The following is an 18,065-nucleotide window of genomic DNA, read 5'->3' as shown; positions in this document are numbered from 1 at the left end:
TAGAAATTGAAAGATAATACAATTAAATTTAAGCAAGATATTGCAAAAAATTACAACCTACAAAATTTCATCTAAATATTTAAATTTTTTCGCTTCTTTTGTTTTTCCTCTTTTTTAAAATTTTAATTTAATATTTTTCTATGACATCTACATTTGAGTGTACTAATTTTTGGACTGTTATCATGAGTTATTTTGTTAGATAAGCTCCAGATTTGGCTTCAGTACTGACTAATATATATGCACAAATTTAATATTGTATATATAGCTTTCTATAAAAGTATAAATTTTAAAAGATAGATTTGTGAGGGTTGTACTTATATATCCTGAGCACTGTACAATTATGTACACTGTATTATAAGCATACTTGTTAGATCTGGTTCATAATACATTAACATTGTTATATTCAATAACATGCTGAGACTATTGTGAATGTTGTCGTAATATATAGCAGAGAGAACAAAATTGAGGTACAACCTGTTTTTTATCTCAATTTTAAGATCATAACTCACACTGTGTCTTAACTAGATATGAAACACCACTGCAACATACTATAAAAGGTACCTTTTCCATGTTAAAATTATTTTTTGGAATCCATGTTAAAATTATTTACTGTTCGTCCCTGCTAAAAGACCACATAAACTAGTATGACAGTAGTCACCTCAGGTGCTGATTATGTGCTTTAATCAGTGCTAAATGCTAACAATGTTTGAATATCATTTTATACAACATTTATTTCCACGCCAAAAGCAGAATAGTTTACCTCAGATCTTGAAAATAAAATAACTGAATGATAAAACTGTGAATCAGTGCAAACCAACAAATATTAATCACTCGGCATGTACTTTTAACCATGTTAAAGAGTTACAATTTGTGTTATTATGAATCTTACCATTTGGTTGGGAATGCAGTACACAATTCTGTGCTCCTGTATGGCTTAAGACACTGCGCCAGTCATATGCGAAGATATATTAACAAACAGAGCAGTTATTGTAAGCACCTTTCATGAGTTACATAACAATTTATTACTGCTGTTTCCTTTAGAAATATTTGTTGTAATCTTAGTGTGTGCAATGATCATTTAAATTCTGTATTTTTGATCACATATTTTTTTTTTTCTTGACTTACCTTGATCATTTTGTAAACCACTGTTCTACTAACACAGCACAACTAAAAGTCCATTAACTCTGGAAAAATCAAGTGTGTATAAATACTCCTCTGATTTTAATCTCACCTGCATATGTAATGGGGCTGCATGATAAATGAAACGAGATTATGTGCATAATTTGTCAGTAAAGCCAGTTTTGTAATCAGCAGTAAGTCTCCAGAACCTGATTTCAGATAGAACTGCATGTACATTTTCTATATAGAGTCATAGTTCAATGACAAACTACACAAAATGGTGTTCATAATCATAGACAACTTACCCTTTTACACGAAAGTTTTAAATACTCCTGCTGACCCTCCTGTCTGAGTTTTTTCATGTGACCTTTTTAAGAATGCATCGCTTTAAAGCAGAGTTGCCCACGTTTTTTGTATGAAGGACCAAAAAACCCAATATCATTGAGAGCCGTGGGCTGAAGATAAATATACCAAACTATTTTACATTAAAGTTTCCATGGGTACTTTCTTAATTTATTTCATAATATTTAAAAATAGGTAGAAAACATTGCTATGAATCATGTTAACTAATGCAGTAAACCTTTAATTATAACTTAATGCAATAAAAACATGAACTATCACAATTATAACACAGTGGAGTTGAATGCTGAATACACTAGTCAATCAGAATCTGCCTTTGCCTTAATTTGCTCACTAAAGTCTCTCCATTGTCCTCTATGCGTCGGATGACCGTATGTACATTTTTGAAGGTCACAAAACCCTTCTGTTTCAGCAGGCTGTTTTCACACCTGTAGTTTGGAAAAAGTCAGGAAAGTTGGCGTGTCCAGCTCTGTTTAGGTGGGAATGTTGGGAGAGAGAAAGAGGGAAGATTTTGCATAAAAATTGGAGCTTCCGTTTGGGCACGCGCTGATATTCACAGAGGCAAAATAAACACACAGACGCAGGGGAGAAAGACAGTGACTGCATTTACATGGACATCCCTAATCGAATTACTTGCTAAATGATTAATTTGTGAACTCTAACTGCAGTTTGGCACTTTCATTCAGAAACATTTCATGTATGCCCCTGTGACAAATGAGATATTGCATAGGAGGAACTGCTGGAAGAGTGTTGTTTTAATGCAATGTTTGATACCGCATGGCGAATGGTGGAAAAAAAACCTCCGCATTTCTCAGTAACTTAGGTGCACTCGGTAGATAGCATCAAATGGCTGTGTGTGTTATTCCTGTTACAAAATGCAGCAAAAATCCTACATGCCGATAATAGTTTGATTGCAGTGTTTACACCTGGTTTACACTCAAAGAGCAGCATTTACAGCAGATCTTCAGCCTATAATATTGTAATGATATTGACGTACTGTAAACTTAGTAACTAAAACATTTTGACTAAGGTATGTCTTTAAACACTAAAAGAGTACTGCTGACGATACAAACTAACTTTGCCATCTGATTAAACAAACAAAGACCACTGATCGCTTACTTACAAATCTGTAGAGACTGCACAATCAACACCAACTGGAGTCGCGTCATTTTTAAAAGGAGACGAGTGGCAAATCTGGATTTCACCATTTCCAGGTGAGAAAAGCTCTTGGGTAAAAAAGGTTTTAAACAAACGTATTTCTGTTACGTGTCACGTGCACTGTAGTCCACACATGAGTCCAACTGTGCTCTCATAGCGGGAAATGGAAACTAAACCTTCACTGCAGCACATAAACACAACACACATGACTCGTGTTTCCAAACAATTCTTCTTCTTCCACTTGTTTTGACAACACAACATGTCATCTCTCTGCCATCTGAACACTGTAATAGGTAAAAGCGTTTTTTGAAGCTATCATGCATATTAATGAAGTTGCATACACAATAGCAGCGTGGGACATATATGACTGTCAACAGCTCAAAAAAAAGTGTGTTTTGGTGTTTCGTGACCCTTTAAACTAAACTGCAACATTTAAATTACAACATTTAATTTCAGTTAGCTTTTTATTTTTATTTTTTTTTTTAAGCTTAACAATAAAATAAACAATTAAAAGGTTGCATTAAATTTAAAATGACAATACCAAACCATCCCCATCATTCTCTTATCAGATGGGGTGGATGGCCAAACCAAAGGTCACTATGGGCTAACTTTAGCCTGATGGCCCAAGTTTGGCTATCTCTGCTTTAAAGCTGCCAAAGTTAATTATTCTGTGGAAATGAAGGTGCTTGTATATGTTTTCAGTAAACTAAATGGTACATTTAATAGCAGGTTTCACTTTAAAGTCACTTCATAACTTTAGCCGAGTGTTTAAAATAAATATTTACGTGAGTTGATTCCATAATTGTGTGATTATTAGTCATGGTGAATCAATGCAAGCAGTTAAATCTGTTTATTTAACAACCACTATGGGAATTTCTACATTAAAAATATCTTCATTGGTGTTTGGAGTTTCCATACAAGAGCACCATGGCCTTCAGATGACATTTACTATTGATCACACAACCATGCTTCCCTGACAAGGTATGCATGAAAAATGCAGTTACTATTTGATTTTGATTGATCATGCAGCCCTAACATGTAAGTTTTGAGACAAGGACAATTCGAAAGCCACAACTATTCAACTTTTTAACATTCTTAACCCTTGAGTTTTAACTGTAGCCATAGTGAATTGGCGGCAACTTCTTTTAATTTCCACTGAATGGCTTTTAATGAACATAAACTGCAGAGACTTTAACAGAACATTGAGCATTCGTATAACTTAATCCACCTTGTAGATTGCAAATATTATTATAATTTTTTTTTTAATCACAATCCCTGTTTGCCACAAACAAGGTAGTGGCTATTGAACACAAAACAAAATTACATTATTTACATATCCATAACAACAAAGACCAAAAAAAATAATAATAAAAAATCATACATGACATCCAAATAAACAATCCACTTAATATTGTGCCATTAAATATTTATTCAACAATTTTTTTTACCACATTTTACTTGTTACAAAGCATGTAATGTCTGATGGCAAATTATTCCATGTTTTCATTCCTTTATGCATTACAGTCCATTGCTTTGCAAATTGAAGAATATCTGCAAAATCTGCAGAAAACCAGATTTTTTTTTTTTATTTCATCAACATGCAAGTGTGTCTTCTCAGTCTTTTATAATTACCAGATGTACTGAGAAGAAAGAAGTCTGTCTTGGGTTTCTAAATGTAGAACCAAATGTCTCGGGTCTGTAACTCTCTGAGGTCTGCATGATTGCTTTACTAATTTTCATCTTTCTGCTGCGAGTTAGGAATTGATTAAGTTTCAGTCTGAAGTGCCAAATCAGAGACGGCAGTAGCGTTGAAAATGTAATGAACTTAGTCTTGCATAAACTCAATGAAAATTGAAGAGAGAGAAGAACACACTGGACACACTGTTTTAAACATGCAGATGATAACAGTTCAAATTATGTTCCTCCATCATTTATGTGCTTTCTGGTTACTTACAGATCCATTCTTTGGGTCTGACTGGTCAAGCAGCATTCCAAGATTAGCCTATTGATACTGTAAGCCATCCCAAGAAGAATTAGTCTAAATAAGTCATTCACTTGAGTGTATCATTCAGAATTGTGAAATGTGTCAGTGAATCATTGAGTAAAGATACTAAAAATTATGTGTTTTTTTAGGAATTAGGTTGGTTATTTAGGTCTTGATAAATAAGTCACTGAATCATCCACTAGAGCAATTTATTCAAAAACATTGACTGCCTGAAATCCCAATACTGAATATTGTTAAGAATGTCTCTTTACACTGCACTTCTCATTTAAAACACCACTTTTAACTCTGTGTAAAAGTAAATGTCATTGTCAAATTTCAAATGTGTAACAGGCTCAGTATTGCAATTTGACCAGAGTATAATCTATTAAAGGGAAAACTATCTTATAGTGTAGTATTTTTAATCCCATTTACAGTTTTTGAGCTTATTTTTTTACACCTCACACCCATGATTTTATAGTTAACAAAGTTAAAATGCAAAGAAGTAAACAGTAATTAATTTAATGTCCTGCTATATTCATACTTTCAAATACACATAACCACAATTTGTTATATCATTATAAACATAATTATGTTTATATAAACACTATAAATAAGAACTTCTCTCCTTCTCAATTTCTGGAACTGAGGAGGGTCAGACACAGCGGATAGCAGTGTAGCAGGTCTCTTTCCTTGTCCATTCCAACCATTAACGCTGCTGGTAATCTGGAGATTTTAAACATAGGTGAACACAGCAGCACGGATAGGTGATGTGTCTGAATGGTAATGAACTCCACTGATAGTTCACCATTCCAATTCTTGTACAGCTCTCCTGACAAAAATGCTTGCTGCAAACCAACAGCTTTTTCAGCTTTGACAGCATCGCGGGGAAAAATATGCAACAAACCCCCGTGGATCATGGAAACAAACATATATGACCAGTGTCGTGCGCTGACGTGGTCTCACCAGTCATATGGTCTCACAGCTTGGCAGGTCTACCTTGCCTTCAGAAAATGCATGCTCTCATGAAAAATCTCATAGGAATGTTGAATCTCTTAGGATAAGAAAACTCCGCTATGAATAATAATGAGAAACCGATACGTCATCACTAGCAGATGCGTGCTATATTACAGATTTTGATCCTGCCCTAAAAGTTATTTTAAAACCAGAAGATGAATTTAGCTCACAAAAGCTCAAAATTATCCAGTTTTCCCCACAATTAACAAGTGCCAACTAATGCTCAACACAGACAAATCTGTCTTTTTTTTTAAGTACTACAGGGTGTCTTGAACCTTTAATAAACAGGTTGTTAGATGAGATCCATCAATCAATCAATCAATCAATCAATCAATCAATCAATCAATCAACCTACCTAACCAATCAATTAAACCAATTAACCAACCAACCAACCTAACTAATAAATCAACCAACCTAACCAATCAACCAACCAACTAGTCAATCCAACCAACCAATCAACCAACCAAATCATCAATCAATCAAAACAAAAGAAAATCTGCTGAACATAGATTTATTAGGAGAAGTCTGGTTGGTTTGGCTTCTGTGTGAGTGGTGCTTTATGGATGGGTACATAAAAAATAACAACAAAAATGGGTACAATAAAAATGTAACATTTATTAATGCGACTGCATTTTCTGGACTATGAAAGAAGTTTGGCTTCGTTAGGTGTCAGACAGCTAATATTCTAACACATTTGTCAATTTACTGCTGAGAACAGGAGATCACCTTCAGAGTAGAGATGGAAATGAAGGAATGGTACATGCTGTCCCTGTGAGTGCTCAATGAGTCAGTTTCACCCCAAGCGCATTATGTGCTTTCTCCGTTTCTCTCTATACTAATTGCCTATTCTTTCCATCTCTTCTGAGAATGGTGAGGATTTCCTTTTCTCATCTGGAACTGTACTAAATTCCTAATCTGGTTTTCATGCATGGCTGATTTTTGTCACATTCTTAATTTGCATTTGACCACAGTCACATAACCATTCTTATCCCCTTAAAATAGGTAAGTGAGCTTAGCAGAGCCTGTCTCATATTGTTGTTGCATAAAATTAATAGATTTCCACATTCCTTGCTTGACCATGTTGTGGATTTTATACACTCAAAAAAATGATTTGTTGGACTTACATAAAAAAAGAGTGTCAAGTGGTTCCACGTAACTGTGTTGAGTAGTTTCTACAAGTAACAATATAGTTAAATGAACTAAAGAAATCCAGGTAAAGTTTACAAAATATTTCTTAGTACATTCAACCTATTTAGATGTGTCATTATTGCATTTTAGTTTTATGTATATTTTACTTAGTAATGTTATGTTAGAATTATGAACTTTTAGTATGTAAGGTGAACACTTTATTTATATATATATATATATATATATATATATATATATATATATATATATATATATATATATATATATATATATATATATATATATATTTCACTTCTAATGTATGTGCTCTACAAGTGTAAAACTTAAATAATCAAACATATTTTTAGAAACAAAATGAATTTATTTTCTTTGCAATGTTTTGCAACATACAACTGCTAAAAACCCATAAAACAATTTCAATTTCCTTTGAAACAAACACACTAAAACATCAGATGCTTTCAGTTAACATTTACAGGGTCTTTTAAAGTGCAACTGGCTTTAAGAATCTGAAATAATCTTACTTTGAAAAATGTTGTACATGGAATGTTAAAATACTGCTAAAATTAATTTCTGATCTTTACAATCAATAGTGAGAGTAACATTAAAACTGGCCTCTATTTTTGTAAACATTCTCAAACAGTTCAAATAAAAGTACAAAAAGAAAGAAAAAAAAATGCGAAAGCAACATTTGGTCAATAGTGAACATTCTTACAATGTGCTACTTCAAATATTGGAAGAAAAATGTATAAGAGCAAATTTACAAAAGTAATTTGACATTTTTTTCCTGTGTCACAAAATGCTACAATGCTCAATTGCTGATATTTCAAAAGGTTTAATATAAAGTATACAACTGACCTTTATTTATGAAAACCACCACAAAACAATAGCTTGTTTAAAAAATAAACATAAAAAAAATTTATAAAAGAAGTTTTACTATTGACCAAAATGTTCTTTCAATATGTGCAACTGCAAGTAATAAATTTTACTTTGAAAAAGAAAATGAAAGTTTAAGACAAGCAGCATAAGAATTTAAAAAAAGCAAAGAAAATAATAAAACTGAAAATCTGAATCTTTGTAAATAATCAAACAATTATAACCATTTAAAGTTGTAGAACTCCATTTAAAACTTTGGTGCCATCGACAAAGATAACTTTAAAATTGGCCCTTAATTTTAAAACTAGAAACAATTTAAGTGTCTCAAAAAAGCTTCTTCCTCTATTTCTTTCATCCGTCCAGAATGATGTACTGATTCAGCCAACAAGTTTGTTTTTGAGAACTTGTATTTTGTGTGACAGTTTATGTGCAAGTCCCAGCAACACTTTCTGAAAAACTCAAAAGTGTATTTCAGGTCTGAAGGATAACTGAGATTCACGCTGTATTTGACTCTCCAAGAAAGAGAACAAGCCTTGGTGACATCACCAAGGTTCTGAAGCACTTTTACTCCCTCAAAAATCAGTCCAGCAACTGATGGTGGGTCACAGACTTCTACACCTTCAGGCTTAACGATGTAGATTTAAATGACAGTATTGGCCATGTCTCTCTCAAAGTCTGTCGCCTACAAAACACAAAAACAGTATCACTGTTCAGTCAGTTTAATTACATCAAAAACACAGATTGTAAATTTAAAGAATTTTGTATCAACTGTCCATTCCTTAATCTTTCACATCACGCACCTGCTGTGACTTACAAAACTACTTTACTGTGTTTGTTAGGGTGGTCAAAAGTACAGGCTTCTGTACTGAATTTTAAAAAATGTGAAGAAACCGTCATTCTTCCAAAGAAATTCAATTGGCCAGTGTTATTGTGCTCAACAGATGTGACTGTGATTGGCAACACTGATAATTGCCACCTTAATCTGCCTAGACAAATCTGCTTGAGAATCTGCTCGACTGTGCTCAAAATTTCCACAGAAAAATGCTAGCATCATAACAATCTTTTATTTCAGTGCAGACTGGTGCTGAAGTCTGTTCTTTTGACAACCCCAAGGTAAATATACTTTGTGTATTGATATTCCTTGACTATATTATGTGAATTTATGTGATGGCATTTTAAATATTAACTGACTGAGAACTATACTTACTGTATACTCCTTCATGAGGTTTTAATAGTCTTCATTAAGATACACAGAAAGTGCTCTGAGAATGCAAGCTCTCCAAGTTGAGATGGCATCATTCTGTAGAAGAGACATTAGGTATATACAATGAAAAAAAACACCATACTAAAGTGGAAATTATTTACAAGCATCATAAATACAGATAACAAACCTTGTCGATGGTAGCCATGAGTTTTCAAATTTTCCGTTTTGCAATTTCTTCTTTTGTACGGTAAATGCTGTCCAGCTTGCTGGTGTAACCATCCAGTTTTGAAAAATGTTTGAATTAGTGGGACAGTAGTGATTCGACTGAATTCAGCAGCAATCTGAGTAAATTTAAGACACAGGATTATAGTAAGAATAGCTTTCATACAAAGTACTGTCTCATTGTTTTCAGGTTCTTATAGATATGACTAAAATACTCCCATTCTGAGTCTATATGGCTGCAAGAACACACATGGCAATTGAATGTGGTTACACTTGCAGGTAACCCCGTGTTCTCCTTTGCATGGCTACAATTAAGATGGCTGTGTAGTGCACTCCACGTTTTAAATCTACAGCGACAGTCAGAATAAGTGCATGAAAAACGAATACCGCGACCACAATGTCTATGCACTAATCTATAGTGTTTCAACAACTGTGATCTAGTTGTGATGGTTATTTTGCAGTCTTTGCACTGCCACATGCTTTCCTTGAGAAACACGAGTCAGTATAACATTCTGACTGCTAAAATTCAAAAGACTCCATAATACACTGATATAATAAATTAACATAATTCTGTGAACACTCACATCACTTTTCCTGGTGATATTTAACACTAAAGATTAATGAAATACTCATACCTGACAAAGCCACCATCTTCTCCTCCTCATGTGCTTCACATGTTCCTCTCTCTGACTGTTCCGTTGCTCCGCCTCCAGGTAGGTAGCTACGGTATCAGCAAATATCCAATTTTAAGAGGTTTTTGCGTTTTACTCAACAATGTTAAGTTGGCCTGTCAAACCCTTATTAAGTAAAGCCTACAGTACTACATTTTTGTAGAAATAACATGGTAAACTTATGTTAATTTAATTACTATTATGTTTTATGTAATGTGAACAAGGATGGGTTTAGTAAAACTAACAATAGGGAAAGTTCATTTTTTTGAGTGTAGACTTTATATATGGTCTAATGATGTATTCATGTACACACATGTTCTTGGGTTTGTGAATGTCTGCATTTGTGTAAACTGATCAATGCAGTAATGCAAAGCAACAGCAGTATTGGACATTTTTGCCATTCACATCTCCAAATATTCTCTTATACGGGTGCTAGCATAATGGTACATCTAGTGAATTGTTTTTATAAAAAAAAATAACTTTTTGTTAAACAAAGGTCACATAAAACATCATTGCACTGCCATTTGACCTTGACATTTACATTGGTTTAATCATGCTGGATTTTACAGAATAATGTTATAATTAGCAAGTGGTTTTTGCAGACAGCATAAGCATCGCATGAAAGTTTAATCTTTATTCATCTTTGGTGACCTTTTCTGCATCTTTGTGTGTTGCATATAAATGGCTGTATCTATAAATACACAGCATAATCTTCAAGGGCAAGATGATTTATGACAAGGCACGTGTTCACAGCCACAACAGATTTCTAAGTGGAGCTTTGCCTGGGGTTATGTGGCAGTAGACATGTAGTAGATGTGCAAAACACTGACATATGACATCCCATGCCATGTGCGAAAGGAAGCTCTGTGTGTGTTTTGTCTGAAACATGTCTGCTTTCCACAGGACTTCACACTATGGGCCATTCAAGTCTGATGAAATCTGCCAGTATTGGCTCTTAACACTTACCCTACTCTCAGACACTGTAGGACGGACCTTTAATAGCCTCTCAACTGGCTGGAAATCCTTGTGCGAGTGGTGATCTTTTTAAGCCGGCCTGTTAAGTAGCAGTATGTGGGTCTGTATTAAGTCTCCTAGAAGATCCTCTGATTTTGTCAATTTTACAGTTCATTAAAAATCCAACTGCGTGGATCTAATAAACTTGGACATGACGTGTACTGTATGTAGACTTCACAAAGGTGACAGCTACTGAATATAACACAAGTAGAAAAATAAAATCATAAACATACAGTAAAGCAAGGTGATCTGCACTTTAGTAAAACAGGACACATCCACCAGATTTATTGGAATGCCATAGTATTCCTTCATTTCTTTGAGTTATTTTTACATGTTTCACTGATCAACATGTCATTTCATTATGAATTTTGATTGGCTTGTCAGTAGATGTATCCCATTGCAGTATTTACACTGTTAGAAGGTCATATTGGTTGCAAGACCATGACAACAGGGGTTTTTAAATCTCTTAAGTACAACATTTAGTAGGACCACCGTTTAGAAGCCAGGATCAAAGAAATCGACACAGTTGTTTCATGTTGGTCATCTTTCATCTTGGCCAGCCTCAAACAGTACAATGTAAAACAGACATTAGACAAGTCTGACCTAAGAACACTTAGTCAGAACAACCAGCGGCTCTTTAATAATAAGGTCACTCGTGTGATGTACCAGAAGAACTGGCCATAGGGAGCACAAGCACTTTATTCATCTACAATACATATCATTTTATGAATCCAAAGTGTAAAAGTTCATCATTTTGTCTTTTACAACAATTATAAATGTCTTTACTATCACTTTCAGTTTTGATAACAGCAATGCATCCTTGCTGAATTTGTATGCAGATTTTTTATGTTTGAAAGAAGCACAGTCGTGATGAAAAAGCTGAATGAATATGAATTGTAAGCATGAATACAAATTATGTTTGGTGCATTACATGCATATCTGATTGCATGCGTGTTTGTGTGTGCGTGGATTCTTGTGGCAGCTGCATGCACCATCAGGCAGTAGTTCTCCACTATGTAGGTCACACTGCATGGAGGGAAAAAGATAGAGATCTGTGTTTGTTGAGCTGAATGCCACCAACATTATGACACTGTGGCTTATTTATTGAATTGGAGTTCATTTATTTTCAGCCTTTTCACACGTTCATGTATCCAGCTGAACCAAAAAAAAAAAAGGTTAATTTTAAGGGTGTGCACATACAGCGTACATTTGCTCATGTGCTTGTATGTGCAATTAAAGATCTTGTCACAGAACTGTTCTACAGTAAGAGCAACTCCCTTGGGAGCTTAAGCACTCTCTAGAGAAATGCAGTAGGTTTGGGTGTGTGCAGGTGCATAGATGGTGAAGGTCAGAAATGCATTCCTAAAAAAATCCCCTATAGGCATAGATTCTCTCTATAGGCATATCCGTATGTAATTAGAAAAGTCACAGTTTTACCTAAGGCATACGATTGCAGATTTTTTAATTGTGACATAATGCAGATGTGCTACATTGGTGAAAAAGAAACTTGTCAGTGAGTCTTAATATAGTTTGATTTAAAGGGTTCAACATGTTTAAAAATCAGGTCATTTTTTTCCAGGGTGAGGCCCTAATTGCATCATACTGAACGATATTAGAGTTTTATCCCTCATAAGAGGTTTCTGAACCACACATAGTCTGCTTTGTCACCTAGGAACATTTTGCTTTGGGAGACCCTTCAAAGGGGCATTTTGCCTCTGACAACATAGCTCCTAGAATGTGTTGATGCTGTTTTAATTGACATACCTCAACAACATTGAATGAAGGTCAGGGATAGTGCCTTTGGACTGAGCAACTGGGGTGGTGGTCTTCATTCTTAAGAAGGGACACCAGAGGGTGTGTTCCAATCATAGAGGGATTATTCTTCTCAGCCTCTCTAGAAAGGTCTGTGCCAAAGTACTTGGAAAGGTGAATCCAGCCAATAGTATAACCTCAGATTCAAAAGGAACAATGCACCTTTTGTTTAGGCCCTGGGACACTGGATCATCTCTATAGCCTCTTTAGGGTGCTTGGGGTTTGTGGCAGTTCACCCAACCAATTCAGATATGCTTCTGAGACTTGTAGAAGGTATATAATGGTGCATAATGTGTGTAATGCTCAAAATGTATGAAGTCTAAGGCACTCTGTCAAGGGCTGTGCCATCTTTGTATAACCAGCAGAAGCTTGGTTTGCATTGCCAGCAATAAGTCAGACTTGTTCCTGGTGTCGGCATGGCTGCTCTTTGTCACCCGATCTGTTCATTATTTTTATGGCACAGCCTTTTGATGTAGGGTGTCTGGTGCATGCATGCCCTTATGGCCCGTTTCCACTGTGTTGAGTGGTACTCTAAAAGTGAACAGTACCACTTTTTGGGTACCCTTTGCAAAGGGTACCTAGCACAACAAAAGGGTACTAAAAGGCGGAGCTAGACGTGCAATGCTAATGGTTTACAGAGATACGTCACTCACTCGTGCAACAAGTCAGAATGAAAACCAGGGAACCACCATGTTTTAAATACACAGCCGAAATATTACACCATAATAATATATACATATAATAACGAGCCATAGTCGACCCTAGTTCAAACAAGCCTTGTCGTCTTTATGAACATCGACAAAGACAAAAAGAAGAGCAGATTCTGCCCTGTGCCATGTAGTTTTTTACAAGGCCGTCTAAAGCTTGAGCGGTTTCGCTTTCTCGCGTACACCTGCCGCGTATCTATATTTGAATGAACAAACTTCTTCAGCTAATGATAATAACATAATTGAAGTGCTTCTGAATGCATCTGAGAATGATGACGACGAAAACTTTCTGTCATACACCACACCCACCAAAGGAGTACCATTGGTACCCTTTTAGGATTGGTTACGCAAGTCTGATAAAGGCGACCCACACCGACCTATACCGTACTGTTCTGTACCACTTAGTAGGAAATAGGCCATTAGAGAGTGCCTGAGGAGCTCTGTCACCCAGGAGGAGCTTGGTGTAGTTTGGAGTGTTCGGAGTGCCTCCTAGATGCCTACCTGGTCAGGTGTTTCAAACATGTTCCACCGGAAGAAGGGGTCCCATGGGAAGATCCAGGACATGGCATAACCTGACCCCAGTCAATTGGTTCAAAATTATTGAATGGATGGATGGATGGAGTGATGAGATCGACATGGTACAGGATAATGTATCAAATCATTCATCATTCAAATCAAGTTAGGAGAAACCTTTCTTTTGCATTTGAGTAATAGATAATTAAAAAAAAAAAAAAAAAAAAAATATATATATATATATATATATATATATATATATATATATATATATATATATATATATATATATATATATATATATATATATATATATGATGGTGAAATTGACAGTAAGACAGTTGGCATAAATGATTAAAGAGAAGAGAAGTCGGTCATTCCACTGCAAAATTTTAGAATGTAAATAAATAAACAAACAAACAGTTGTATTTTTAATAAATAACATTCATAAACATATCAATTATTGTTACAGAATTTCTTAGGCATTAAATTAATGGAACCTTTTATAAAGTGTTACCAAAAGATGCATAAACTATATGTGAATAGGTCACAGTAAGGTTGATAACATGCATTTAAAAAAAGAAAGGATTCGTTTTGATTTCATCTTGACAGTTAATTTACTCATAATGTTACCCACCACTGACTCATTAGCTGTTGTTAGTGGATCATTGAGTCAGTGGGCTGAACCAATAATGATTATTTCAACTAATCAATGAATAATTTAAATTTTAGGTTTTACAAACTGGATCAAATGAATGATTTAAAGAACAGTTTTCTTAAGAAATTAAATGAACCTCATGATTTATTGATTTATGCTGTTTACCACACAAAGCTATTGCAGGATGTCAAAATGAAAAATGTAGAGCATATAAACCTTGTTTTTGCATTTTAATGTTTGAAACTTCCAGTCCCAGATTAACAAAACATCTTACAATATGGAATTCAAAACACTGAATAAATAATGATCATTTTGCTGCATGTATTATTGTCTTTCATAGAATAGAATAGAATAGAATAGAATAGAATAGAATAGAATAGAATAGTAGATGAGAGGCGGTGGAATGGACTGCAAGGGAATGAAATGTCAGTGCCAGATGAGCCATTATGGGAGATTAAATCTGATCCACAGTAGGAGTGACCCTGTGGAGAGAGAGGGAGAGAAAGAGACTCTCAGCCTGCCTTATTGTATTAATAGCTGTCCGTGGGTGTCAATAGCTGTATATCAGATCTGGAGAGACTTTGATTAGATTTAAAGTTTGGCTGTACAGTGGGTCAGTCCCTGCCCTTGAGTAACTCCAGAAAAGCTTTTCTCAAGTATCTCAACAGAACATTTTAAGAATAGTTTAAATCATACTATGGACAATGGGATTTCATTTTCACACTTTTTGAAACTTCACAATCAGCACACGATATTAACCTACATCGGAATTGGAACATCATTCAGTGTTCAAAAGCACAGTCCACCCAGTCATTATGAAATAATAAGAAATAATAACTCAAAGACACCAGAAGAAAAAAATATCAACTAATTTTGAGATGTTTGGCCATCATTGTGAAAAAAACTTCTCTGCTTCTACATGAAGAATGTGTAATATTGTGATACTACAAAATATAATTGTAATTATTTAAGTTTTAATGGATTATACATTCCATATACTCACTATTTTCTACAGATCTTAACAGTAGGCTATTGCGCTACATTGTATGGTTTTTTACAGTGGGTGACACTTTAAAAGCAGCATTACTGCAGTGAGTGGCTCCACCACCGCACTAAAGGAGTTAGAACATGTTTCCATCCAACCAGTCAAAGTGAACAAAATCGTCACTTCCTGAATATCTGGCACCAAATATCAACAGTAAAAACGTAATTTGCATAGGAGAAGAAGCAGCGTGAATCTTTTCTTCATTTAATAAATGACTTGTGCCTCAGAAGGCAATCCTGACATGCAGTGAATGCGCTGTGGCGTTTGAAGGTGTGAGACTAGGAGCATAGACACTTTTGATTCTGGAGGTCATTAATAATATAATAACACTAATACGGAAATAGTTAAGGCATTGTAAAATGACCAAAACAACATTTCAGATGTTTTACAGTGTGCTGGTTTGTCCATTCACACAAATTTTTATCATCACATGATCTCGTATAACAAAATCACATGACCTTTTTTAATATCATACTGGAATTTGTTCGCTAAAAGTGTTTCTATCGCATTTTATGCATGAAATTAAAACTTTATCCTGCTCATTTATGCAAATATGTTATTTATGTGCATTTTCTTTAAATTTATGCACATCTTGGGCGTATTTTTATATCCAAAATGTGCATAAAAAATAGGTGGATGGAAATGTAGCTACTGTAAACTTGTTAAGTAAAATGAGGATTCATTTTAGAAAGTAAAATTAAAGGACTAAAAGACAACAAAGTAAAAGTACAAACATACATGAGCAGTTCCAGCGTTATGGATGTGACATCTGCAGTAAAAACTCAAAACATATATTCACATGGAAAGTATATGTTAACATTATATTGAAACATCTTTTTATATTTTCAAGAACAACTGACCTCAGAGTTAAGGGACCAGAAAAATATCAATCTGTAAACATGTTTTGTACTTTAAATACGAAAAATAAACATGCGTTATGGATGTGACAAAAAAAAAAAAGGTTGCGGGTTTACAGTCAACAACATACTTTGTAGAAATTCTGTGAATTTAACTGCACAACCCAAAAGAAATAATGATAATCAAAAGGAAAAGAGTCAGCTCTCTATAAAACAACAATGATTATTTTTATATTATTTAATATTATTTTCACATTTATGAGGAAAAAGTTTCATTATGGATGTGACATCTCTCCGTTATGGATGTGACAGATGTGAAATTGGCACTAGTGTGACTTTGATAAATCAAATAGAATAGTTTGAAAACATTGATAGATGCATTTTTGAGTATTTCCGTAGTACTGTAAAACACTTGCTTACACAAAAAACCCTTAAACAGTTTCCGTATTTTGATGAAAACTTTTTTCATGGCAAGGTTGACATTTGCATGGAATTGCTTACATACAAATAAGTAGGCCTTAATAAATAAATAAATAAATAAATAAATAAATAAATAAATAAATAAATAAATAAATAAATAAATAAAGCAGTGTTTTAGCATAAATATAAAGAGATGTACAGTGTTTGTTATTTTAAAGTGATAGGACTAAGACAGTCAATAAATAAGCTTTTTCATTTACATTTCCGTTGTTGATTTTACAACAACGGAACATCTCATTACACATCTCATTTTATGTGTCAATTAATGAATATTAAAAAATTATAATTAAATAGTCCTAAATGAAATATTTATTTAAAGACATTAACAGCTAAACAAGGAGAAACGGTCCAGCGCATAGACTAAAGAGCTCTTAAGTTGAATGCTACGTCATCAAAATAATAAAAACAAATTGACCTACCTCTAGCAGATCACTACAAATATAATAAAAAATAATTTTGCCGTAGGACTTAAATTAAGTACCACTTAAAGTGACAGAAGCAAAACTTTATAATGTGCTCATATGATAACACGTTAATATACTCAGGTGTAGCTTATCGTTTTAGGCTGGCATGGCTGTTTAATAGTTAATGCCTTAACTTACATGTACAGGACCATATTGTACATCTTAACCTATAATCCAACGCCATACTTTATCTTAATGCGACAACAGCTAACTATTCCTAATCAATACATTTATTGACATGGTTGATACAGAATGTATTCCCCATTCTAAGCCGTTTCAGATAATATTTATAAGTGGTTTCTGTGTGCTTTAAGTACTGTAACAATAGTAGTCATTGGTTCATTGTTTATTGAGCATAAGCTTTTTATAAGGGATTATCCAGGCATTACAGTAATTAAAGAATTCCTAAGAATGCTTTAAATAATAATACATACAGGCTTCACAGAATGTGTTAACAATTTATGTTTCAAATAAATGTGCCTCCTTTAAATCTATTATTTAAAGTTCCCTGGAATGTATCGTTTATTTAGTGAAACTATTAAACAGTTTTTAACACGCATTATAGTAATGTATATAGTAAATTATAGTTATATCGTTATAGTAAATTTCCCCAAATATGGGGAAACTAAATGTGTTCATCTGCAGTGTTTCATTTTAAATAAACAGTTGAAACAGTCAGTAATATGTTTTTTTTTTTTGTTTTTTGTTTTATTATTATTTACAAAGGATAGAATAAATACCATTCATTAGAAACAGCTGTA

At 34.1% G+C, this 18,065-nt stretch overlaps 1 protein-coding gene and 1 long non-coding RNA gene across 3 annotated transcripts in view; one reads left to right on the top strand and one right to left on the bottom strand.

Annotated features, from left to right (window-relative positions):
* slc12a5b (solute carrier family 12 member 5b) overlaps positions 1 to 18,065 on the top strand; it is a 106,582-nt gene that overhangs the window by 10,429 nt on the left and 78,088 nt on the right.
* On the bottom strand, positions 7,130 to 9,800 carry LOC103911542 (uncharacterized). The gene is made up of 4 exons (XR_662434.5): positions 9,719 to 9,800; positions 9,049 to 9,202; positions 8,865 to 8,957; positions 7,130 to 8,339 (listed from the first exon to the last, which is right to left on the bottom strand). It is a non-coding gene; the product is annotated as an uncharacterized lncRNA (long non-coding RNA).

This window comes from Danio rerio, chromosome 8 (genome assembly GCF_049306965.1).
Source record: "Danio rerio strain Tuebingen ecotype United States chromosome 8, GRCz12tu, whole genome shotgun sequence".
Taxonomy (NCBI): domain Eukaryota; kingdom Metazoa; phylum Chordata; class Actinopteri; order Cypriniformes; family Danionidae; genus Danio; species Danio rerio.
Note: the sequence above shows the minus strand (reverse complement) of the source record. Positions and strands in the feature narration are given on the sequence as shown.